The sequence below is a fragment of the Schistocerca piceifrons genome, chromosome 6 (assembly GCF_021461385.2).
Source record: "Schistocerca piceifrons isolate TAMUIC-IGC-003096 chromosome 6, iqSchPice1.1, whole genome shotgun sequence".
Taxonomy (NCBI): Eukaryota; Metazoa; Arthropoda; class Insecta; order Orthoptera; family Acrididae; genus Schistocerca; species Schistocerca piceifrons.
In genome coordinates, this window is record NC_060143.1 from 52,941,421 (window position 1) to 52,952,698 (window position 11,278).

At 42.7% G+C, this 11,278-nt stretch overlaps 1 pseudogene; it reads left to right on the forward strand.

The window, feature by feature from the left end:
- Positions 1-275: 275 nt before the first annotated feature.
- Positions 276-393, forward strand: LOC124803501 (annotated as a pseudogene).
- The last annotated feature ends 10,885 nt before the right edge of the window (positions 394-11,278 follow it).

Genomic DNA, 11,278 nt, shown 5'->3' on the forward strand with positions numbered 1-11,278 from the left:
CACAACATTTCTATTGTATAATAAATGGATAAAATTTCTTAGTTAGGGTGCAAGTATCAATTAATTAAGGAAAGGTAGGTTTGTCGTTTCGCAGCAGCTTACTTCATTCTAAAAACGGTGAATATTAGCGCAATAATGTCAGTAGTTATATTCAGATATTCATATTCTAGTACTGGAAACTTCACTGCTCTTTGAACACTTGCCCATGGATTTTGAGAAAGGACGTAACAAGATTTCTGGTAGCGGTATTATTTCGGATTGAGTGTAACTTTTAAGCCAACTGCCATGCCACAGTGGTAACACCGGTTCCCGTCAGATCACCGAAGTTAAGCGCTGTCGGGCTGGGCTAGCACTTGGATGGGTAACCATACGGTCTGCCGAGCGCTGTTGGCAAGCGGGATGCACTCAGCCTTGCGAAGTAATGTAACGAGCTACCTTACCTGACTGACAAGGGAACCTCCACATCGCACCCCCCTAAGATTTAGTTATAAGTTGGCACAGTGGATAGGCCTTGATAAACTGAACACAGATCAATTGAGAAAACAGGAAGAAGTTGTGTGGAACTGTGAAAAAATATACAAAATATACAAACTGTGTAGTCCATGGGCCACATAGGCAACATCATGCACAATGTGAGCTCAGGAGCGCCTTGGTCCCGTGGTAGCGTGAGCAGCTGCTGAACGAAAGGTCCTTCGTTCAAGTCTTCCCTAGAGTGAAAATTTTACTTTATTTATTTTTGCATGGTTATTATCTGTCCGTTCGTTCATTGATGTCTCTGTTCACTGTAATAAGTTTAGTGTCTGTGTTTTGCGACCGCATCGCAAAACCGTGCGATTAGTAGACGAAAGGACGTGCCTCTCCAATGGGAACCGAAAACATTTGATCGCAAGGTCATAGGTCAAGCGATTCCTCCACAGGAAAACACATCTGATATATTCTATACGACACTGGTGACGGCATGTGCACCACATGACAGGAATATGTTGTCGACCCACCTAACTTGTACACTTGACGATTCTTCTACCTTGCCCGATTTAGGTTTTCTTGTGGTTGTGATAATCACTCCCAAAAAATGTGATGAAAACATAAGAGTTTGTCACATAAACTGAAAATAAAAAATAAAAATTTTCACTCAATGGAAGATTTGAACCAAGGACCTTTCGTTCCGCAGCTGCTCACTTTACCACGAGTCCATGGCGCTGCTGCCATCCTATTGGCCTTGATGTTGCATATGTTCCCATGAACTTCTCAGTTTGTATATGTTGCTTATTTTTTCACAGTTCCACACAACTTCTTCCTGTTTTCTCAATTGATCTGTGTTCAGTTTTTCAAGGCCTATCCACTGTGCCAACTGATAACTAAATCTGAGGGGGGTGCGATGGGGAGGTTCCCTTGTGAGAAGTAGCGGCTCCGGTCTCGTGAACTGTCATACGGCCACGAGAACGGTGTGGTGACCACATGCAGCACCATATCCGCATCCAGCGACGCCTCTGGCCCGAGGTTGACACGGCAGCAGGTCGATAACGTTGGGCCTTCCAAGATCTGTTCGGACGGAGTTTAGTTAATGTAACTTTTAATAAAGAAAATCAACTATATTATAGTGTCTTTTAGGGCACTTTCACGAAGCATAGCTCCAAAATACAGTATAGACTAAATAAAAAAATCGTAGTACTGGCGGGGGGGGGGGGGGGGGGGGGGGGTGAAAATCTTAGCTTTTAAAATAGTATTTAGGGCATCGTAAACAGCTTCCAACATACCGCACAAACCCTTTGAAGCTGTGCATTTCAGAATGAGGTATAGGCTTAATCATCAGAAAGATTTAATCGTCACAATGCAAATGTCAAAGTGTCAGTTCTGTTTTTACTTGATCCAGAACTGAATCTGTAATGTGGATATCGGATTTTTAATAGAGCTCAAATCGAACCTCTACAAGCACTCTAAATCTGCTCTGCTCAATTTATTTGAAGTTGTGCAGGCATATGTGAACTAACCTTCAGTGACTGTCATTCAGCATACGTTTGAAAGATAAACACAAATTTTGGAATAAGATACTCTTGAACATTTAAAACATTGTAAAGTGGAAGCACATACGCGCACCACATTTGCAAGCCACTTCATGTAACAGGATCACAAGCCTACTGGCTAATAAATTTGCATACAGCCAATGTCCCCTAAACACAACCAAAAAACAAAAAAAGGAAAAAAAACATAAAAACACTTTCAGCCGCCTAAATTTCCATTTATTTTATTTGATCACCCTGTTTCAATACTACATTATACCATATTCATGCCATCTGAGCGACGTGTAGGAAAAATTCCACCTCTGGTCCAGTGAAAAGAAGATTTTTGACACAGCGATCTCTTCGATCGTAACTTGCCGACCGGTGTGCTGTGGCGCTGAAACTAGTTGCTCAAATAATATACCAACTGGAAATATAGACGGCAGAAGGTAATTTGATTCGACATTTTGTACTGAACAGTCGAGGTGAGGCAATCATCTGTAGAAATGAGGACTTACACAGACAACACAAAAAGATTGACTAAAATAACTTTAATAATAGGATACGCCACTCTTGTCACTTCAACAAATTACGTTCCAAGGTTATAATCAATGGCTAAAATTTCCAATGAATATTTTGCCTACTTGGAGTTTCCAATAAACCAGCGATTTCAGTCCATAGTTTCCGAACTATATGCGGATTACGATATTATTCATCCTCAGGATGCTACATACTACATCTCTGACTAAACTTATCAGTTTCTCGCAGTGCATATTTCGTGACGTGTCGGCCATTACAACCGAAAAAAAGACAATTTGTTTAAATGTGACTGATTGTCGTCCGATATCTGACGTTTGGGCGATGAGACTTTCTACGCTGTGAGCGCACACGCGTACTGATCTGAAAAGAGCGGCCGTCTTCGGACGCTGTCTGTCGTCGGCGGAATACATTGACATCGGTGCCATTGTGACTGCAGCCGAAGAGGCTTGTCAGCCCAGACGTGTCAACACGAAGTGTTGTGAACCGGTTATTAGTAGTGGGACTACGGGCTCACATACCTTCAGCCCATCTTCCCCTCACGCCACAGTATTGTCATGCGTGGCTCGACTGATTCTATCAGAGGATTGCTTGGAGCATGATACACTGTGGTTTTCAGCGATGGAAACGGATTCTGCCTGCACGCAAGTGATGGTTTGCGTGTACAACATAGACATTGTAAGCGCTTTTTCATAGAGTGGCTCTGAGCACAATGCACTTAACTTCTGAGGTCATCAGTCCCCTAGAACTTAGAGAACTAATTAAACCTAACTAACCTAAGGACATCACACACATCCATGCCCGAGGCAGTATTCGAACCTACGACCGTAGCGGTCGCTCTGCTCCAGACTGTAGCGCCTAGAACCGTACGGCCACTCCGGCCGGCTTCATAGAGTGCATTCGTCTGGAACACACTAGTCAAACACAAGGCAGGGTCTGAGGTACAATAAGTTGTTGCTGTTGTTGTTGTTGTTGTTGTCTTCAGTCCTGAGACTGGTTTGATGCAGCTCTCCATGCTACTCTATCCTGTGCAAGCTTCTTCATCTCCCAGCACTTACTGCAACCTACATCCTTCTGAATCTGCTTAGCGTATTCATCTCTTGGTCTCCCTCTACGATTTTTACCCTCCACGCTGCCCTCCAATGCTAAAATTGCGATCCCTTGATGCCTCAGAACATGTCCTACCAACCGGTCCCTTCTTCTTGTCAAGTTGTGCCACAAACTCCTCTTCTCCCCAATTCTCTTCAATACCTCCTCATTAGTTATGTGATGTACCCATCTAATCTTCAGCATTCTTCTGTAGCACCACATTTCGAAAGCTTCTATTCTCTTCTTGTCCAAACTATTTATCGTCCATGTTTCACTTCCATACAGGCAACACTCCATACAAATACTTTCAGAAATGACTTCCTGACGCTTAAATCTATACTCGATGTTAACAAATTTCTCTTCTTCAGAAACGCCTTCCTTGCCATTGCCAGTCTACATTTTATATCCTCTCTACTTCGACCATCATCAGTTATTTTGCTCCCTGAATAGCAAAACGCCTTTACTACTTTAAGTGCCTCATTTTCTAATCTAATTGGTTCAAAATGGTTCAAATGGCTCTGAGCACTATGGGACTCAACTGCTGAGGTCATTAGTCCCCTAGAACTTAGAACTAGTTAAACCTAACTAACCTAAGGACATCACAAACATCCATGCCCGAGGCAGGATTCGAACCTGCGACCGTAGCGGTCTTGCGTTTCCAGACTGCAGCGCCTTTAACCGCACGGCCACTTAGGCCGGCCTAATCTAATTCCCTCAGCATCACCCGACTTAATTCGACTACATCCCATTATCCTCGTTTGCTTTTGTTGATGTTCATCTTATATCCTCCTTTCAAGACACTGTCCATTCCGTTTCACTGCTCTTCCAAGTCCTTTGCTGTCTCTGACAGAATTACAATGTCATCGGCGAACCTCAACGTTTTTATTTCTTCTCCATGGACTTTAATACCTACTCCTAATTTTTCTTTTGTTTTGGAATAAGTTACAACTCTCGTTTCCCTTCAGTGTTTCTGATGGGGACACTAACTATTTCTAGGTATCTGCAGAATGTTGTTAAATCCATTCTTTGGCCGTTCTTGCAACAGAAGGGTGATGTGTTGTTCCAAGAGGACAGTAATTACCCGAACAGTGTCCAACCATGTCTCAAATCGAGCACGTGTGGGACATGATGGGATGACAAGTGACTCGTGCGACTCACTCTCTTACGGAACTACATGAACTAGTTCTGCATGGCATACTCTACCGCAGTACAGTATTCGCTGTCTGTACAGTCGACTGGATGCCAGAGTCAGCGCTTGCAGTACCGCCGGTCGAGGTTACGCCACCTACTAATATGGGTGTTTCAGTGTGGGTCGATACCTGGTACCTCAGAACTGCTTGTGCTATTGATCAGTAAATGTAATTATTTCATGTACTCCATATGATCTATTGCAACAATAAATCTGGAGTGAATTTAAAAACTCCAAATATTGAACTTTTTCTGGCAGTGTATATACAAATAAATATATTCCCCATCTTCCCCTAAAGTACTGAATCGATTTTAGTGGAACTTCGTATGTATATCACTTACTATCTGGAAAGAAACATTGTGGGTAAAAGAACAACTTACATCCGATAAGAATGAGGGAGGGAATGAATAAGTCGTTACGTAGAAGTATAACTCAGGAACGTCTACAGCAATATCAACCAAATATGGTATAAACTTGACTTATTAATTGCATCATTTATATAGGTAAGCAGCACTTGCATCCAGCGTCGTCAATTATTTACATCAAGAATTCCAATTTTTTTCTTCGCTTGAACTTTTTACCCTTGACAACAAGTTATTCCGTACAGTTAGGCGGCTATTCCCTGATGTGTTAAAGTATGTGCGATCATTCTGTGCCTTCTTCTTGACAATATTTTGTGTATGTTCCTTTCTTCGACGGTTCTGTGGAGAACCTCCTCGTTCCATTATGATACCAGCCCACATGATTCTCAATGTTCTTCTGTAGCACCAAATATCAAATGCTTCTATTCCCTTCTTTCCGGTTTTCCCACTGTCCTTGATTCATCACCATATAACGCTGCGCTCCAAATGTACATTCTCAGAAATTTCTTCCGCGAATTAAGGCCTATGTTTGACAGCAGTAGATTTCTCTTGGCTTGGAATTACCTTTTGGCTTGTGCTAGCCTGCTTTTTATGTCCTCCTTGCTTCATCCTTCATGGTACTTTGCTTCCAAGATAGCCTAATCCTTAACTTCGTCTACTTCGTGACTAGCAATTTTGACGTTTAGTTTCTCTCTATTCTTATTTCTGCTGCTAATTCTCATTACTTTTGTCTTTTTCTTCTTTACTCTCAATCCATATTCTCTACTCATCAGACTGTTCAGATCCAATAATTCTTCATGACTTTCAGTGAGGATAGCAATGACTTCGGTGAATCTTCTCTTTGATATCCTTTCACCCTGAATTTTAATTCCACTCTTGAAACTTCATTTCCTTCATTACTTCTTCGATGTGTAGGTTGAGCAGTACGGGCCCAAAAATGTATCTCTGTCTCGAAGCATTTTTACTTCGAGCACTTTGCCTTGAAATCTTGCTGTTCCCTCTTGTTTCTTATACATATTGTATATCTTCTATATATTATTCTTGTCAACAGCTTGGATGCATGATATGTTAAGCTGATTGTTCGATAGTCTTCGAGTCTACCTGCTGTTGCTTCCTTCGGATTTGTGGATGAGATTTTCTCAGAAAGTGTGATGGTACATAGCCATTGTATTAGTTTCTCCAAACCAATAGCCGTTTGGTTATCACTTCCTCCAACGGTTTTTGAAATTCCGATGGAATGCTTGCTATCTATCCTTTCTGCCTTATTTTATCACACGTCCTCAAGAGATCTTTGAAATCCTGAATCCGATACTATGTCTCCTATGTCCAGTTTTTTGTTCTATCAAGTCTTTAGGTAAATTCCCATCCCCGCCCCCCCCCCCCTCCAGTCTTCAATGTACGCTTTAATTTTACCGAAGGTTGACCCTCATACACCGAACCTAGGGTCATTGTGCGGTTCGGCCACTAGTGGATCCCCTCTTCCCCGGGAACGTCTCATACCAGACTAGTGTAACCCTAAATGTTTGCGTGGTAGAGTAATTATGGTGTACGCGTAAATGTCCTTTTTACCTTTTTAGAGAGAGTCACTCTTCTTCAACTGAACTGTTTACTGTGATATTCCTTATCGCAGTATTCACATCCTTAGCGAACTTCAGACGCGTCTCATCACTCCTTAGTATTTTAGTATCCCACTTCCTTTCGCATTGATTCTTTTGTTTGATTGCCTTAAGCTTCACTCTATTCTTCATTGTTACTAAAGTATGAACTGAGTCTATTTCTGCTCCTGGGTACGCCCTATAATCCAATATCTGACTTCAGAATAAAAATGCTGTTCATTAACATACCCCTACCACCCTTAGGGGTGAGGTTGGGGGTGAGCAGCCACGACGCATAAGACTATTCGATAAAGATCGATATTAGTGTCGACATTTTGGTGTCGGTAGGCTTATTGGTGACTGTTCAGGCGACGCCTCATCCCTAGGGGGAAGGGCTGTGGGCAACGAGAGTGACGTGTGATGGTTTCTCTGTAATGCTTGAACCAATTTCTACCATATTTGGCATGTCTATCGATTGGCTCGGGCGAAAAATTACTGTGTCAGTAAGACACAGTTAACACCCCTTTGGTGGAGGGTGAGGTCAAAAGGACCGATGTAAAAGCTTAGCGCAGGAATGAATGAAGCAGTTACAACCAAATCTGTGTGCATGACGCCTTATTTGTGTAAAACTGCTGTGAAAGGACGATACCTCTACTGCCGTAGGGTGGGGATAGGGATTACAAGTAGCGAAATGCAAAAATGCTGAAAAGCGACCAACTCTTATTTATTTCATGTATTTAGTTGACATGGAATACTTTGTGTGTATTGTGTATTAAACCAGGGACCTAGAAGCGATGGAGAGGCTTCGTCCCGCTGTAGCCCTCAGTGGTTCAGAACCCCGCAACAGGCCACAGCAGTCCACCCAGCCCACCGCCGCCCCACACCGAACCTAGGGTCATTGTGCGGTTCGGCCACTAGTGGATCCCCCCTTCCCCGGGAACGTCTCATACCAGACTAGTGTAACCCCAAATGTTTGCGTGGCAGAGTAATTATGGTGTACGCGTACGTGGAGACAGTGTTTGCGCAGCAATCGCCGACGTAATGTAAGTGAGGCGGAATAAGGGGAACCACTCCGCATTCCCCGAGGTAGATGGAAAACCGCATTAAAAACCATCCACAGGCTGGCCGGCAAACCGGACCTCGACGCCATTCCGCTGGGTGGATTCGTGCTGCGGACCGACACAGCTTCCCGCTCGGGAAGCAGCGCGACCGCGCGGCTAGCCGGGCAGGATGAAAAGCTTTAAAGGATTTATTCCATTTTCACGCTTGAAAAGTTGAAACACTGTCCATGACTTACTCAGACGAAACGGCAGAGAAATTCGGTACAGATATACGAGTAGATGAAATATGTTTATAGATACGTAAGAAATATGTTAAATGTATGTGAAATACACAGTGCGAGAAAAAATAACGCAACACCTTCTAGAACAAGGTCATTTTATTTACAAGTGAGGTGGCAGGTATTTCATCCCTGTAGGTGTTAATAACATCAAATTAAAATGAAGCATTCATGTCACAGTAAAGGGTGGTCAAGCAGTCGACTCATTACATGGTGTACTCCCCTTTGGCGGCAACGCAGGCTGTATTCTCGCACACAGACTGTCATAAAGGTGCCGAATGGCCTCCTGCGATAGATCGTCCCAAGCATCTTGACATTTTGGTTGCAAATCCGTGTGGTTCCTGCATTCGCTGGAGAACGAGTTCACCCACACTTCATGTCCCACACTTGTTCAGTTGGCGAGAGATCTGGTGATCTTACTGGTCAGGCAGATCTATACCAAGATGAGCACTTTGTGTTTCAGCAGTGATATGTTGACTTGCAGTATTCTGCTGAAAATCCACGTCAACATCCTGTAGAAGAAATGGCAGTGCCACGGAGACAATAGCGTGTGCATTGTACCGAACACTTGTTACTTTACCCTGCAGAAACACAAAATCTGAGGTGGTAACTGATGTACCATAATTATGGAAATGCTTTCCTTGGGGCGATAGACTTATTCTGTTGTGGGAGCAAATTAACTCTGACAAAATTTAAATTTTGTATTCTCTAATTACCACCGAAGGGTGGCTGCATAATCCAACTTTCGTCTTCAATCATTGATACTGCTTAATTGGACCGTATAAGTTGCACGGAAAATTTTCGGTGTGTTATACGCAGGTGCGACAACATTTACATTGTGTGCCAACCAGCATCCTCTCAATATCCTCACTGTTTCCCTGAATAATCTGTGCAAGGTATGAATCAGTGGATTAGTGTGCGTAGATCTGTGGTCAGGAAAGCAGGTATGTTCTTGTGTGCTCTGAGCCATGCGTACCAGTATCGGTAGCTTTCCCAGAGAGGTCTAGCAAAGCTCCTCCTTTGTGAATAAGAGCGCTTCCCACCTCCTCTTGCCTTGTCGCATCCCACCACTTTAAGAAAACGGACTTCCGAGGCAACCGCCTCTGCTGCTCTGAAACCTGCCACTACCCTGGTAAGACTTAATGTACCTTAGATACCTTGATATGGTTTTTGTTTCGATTAGCGCAAACAGATATGTCCGAGAGTGATTTAGCTTCGTTTCGTTGAGTTTTTCAGTTAATTTTCATGAGTAATTCTTCAACTGGGATTCTCCTTGTTATACTGAAAACGGCCATGTTGCATTTTTATTCGTCTATCTTTAACTGAGTATCTTCCGTGTCTTGTTTAAGATTAAAGTATCTTTTAGAGCAGCAAGAAAAATGGCGCTGATTTAAATCATTTCTGTACCCTAACGGGATAAAGTTTTCCGTGCCACGAATCGCATGAAGAGAGTACTACATAGGCTGCATTTGGTTGTTCGAGTTATTGCCTTCAGCAACTGCCCTTACTTTTGCCATATAATTTCGCAAATTAAATCACGGAATTTGGGATTTGGTTTTCCATTTCTAAGGCACGACACTTTGAGGGGCTTCCTCGCCGTTTGTGAACGAAATAATGATGCTGCAAGTGTATGCTATCTCATTGTGTACAATACTTAATTCTACACAGATCGATATCCAACTGGTGCAATATGTCTGGAACAGAATAATGGTTATTCTGTAATGGCTACACGTCCGAAATTGTTTTGCTATTGAAATGCCTGCAATCGTAACAGAGTCTATAACGTTTTGCACCGTCACAATATTTCCTTGGCACAATTACGACATTTGCACTGTGTGGCAAATCCAAATACTCTATTATGCCATCCTTTAATTGCTGGTCTATGAATTCATCAAGTAATGGTTGTAGCTGGTGAGGAACTCTGTATGGTCTCTCTAATCTGAGGTGTTATCTCTTGTTGGAATCCTGTTGTGTGATGTTCGTTGCCGCTAGCGGTCCCTGTGAACCAAACATATACTGACACTCGTCCACCACTGCTTCTATGATATCCCGTTCGTTTCCTTTCAGTGCAGAGGCTTTGATTTATACTTTGGAATCTCTCTAGCTCACCTGTATCGTTTCAGTGGTGGTTGAATGAAGTGTTTCTTTTCATTTTTAAGTTATGTGCGGTTTTACTTAGATATCGCTGAAAGATTACCTTCCGCTAATGTAGTTTCCAATTTTTCTTTTTCCCGTCTTTGATTTCACTGCGCTGGTTTCCCTGGCAATCTCGGTTCCAAACAAAAAGGTTGTATAAATAAGTAACTGTAATTTCACTTCTGATGTTAGTTCATATGTTTGATATGGGATGTTAAGCGTGGCAAGAAATTGCCAGTATCAAAGATAATTGTTTGACATATATTCCAACTCGTCTCACTTGCTCCACTTTCCTGGAATTGTTTCCCTCAAAGGATACAGATATGTCTTAGTAAACTCAGAATGATAATTAATGGAGTCTCTTGAGTACGTGATTCACACTAAATCTGCATGTAGTCGGACGGCAACACAGTGACCATGCAGATGCACTGTTCAAAATCAGGATTTCTTACAAATCGTCCGATCGGCCGGCACTGCACACGCGGCAGTCCAAGGGTCTCATCTTGGACTCATACAATGAAGGCTTTCACGACCGGATGGTACAGTTGTTGATAATTCTTCCGGTTTGTATGGCCGTGGTCCATGGAATTATTCTATTCCTAACGTTTCGTCCAATACTATGTTGGACATGTTCAGAGATATGGCTGGTCCTGCTGAGTCCTGCCGACTGACGAGTCGGGCGTCGGAGAGCGGCCTAAATACCGAGGAAAGATAAATCGGCCATTGCGGAACATGCACTTCAGTCAGGTAACCATGTAGTTAAGTTTTCTGAAACTACAGTTTTAAGTGCTACCACGAACTATTACCCACGACTGTATAGGGAGGCTATTGAAATTTATAAACATGAAGATAATTTTAATAGAAAAGAAGAGGCCTTGAAATTAAGCGAGATATGGACAGGGGCGTTACAGAATCGATAAGTGATTTTTATCTATGACGGACTATTATCGATAGTTACATTTTATCTTTGACTAGTTTTCTCTCTGCTACTATGTGCAAGCTGGACCACGCCCACTTTCCTCGGTATTTAG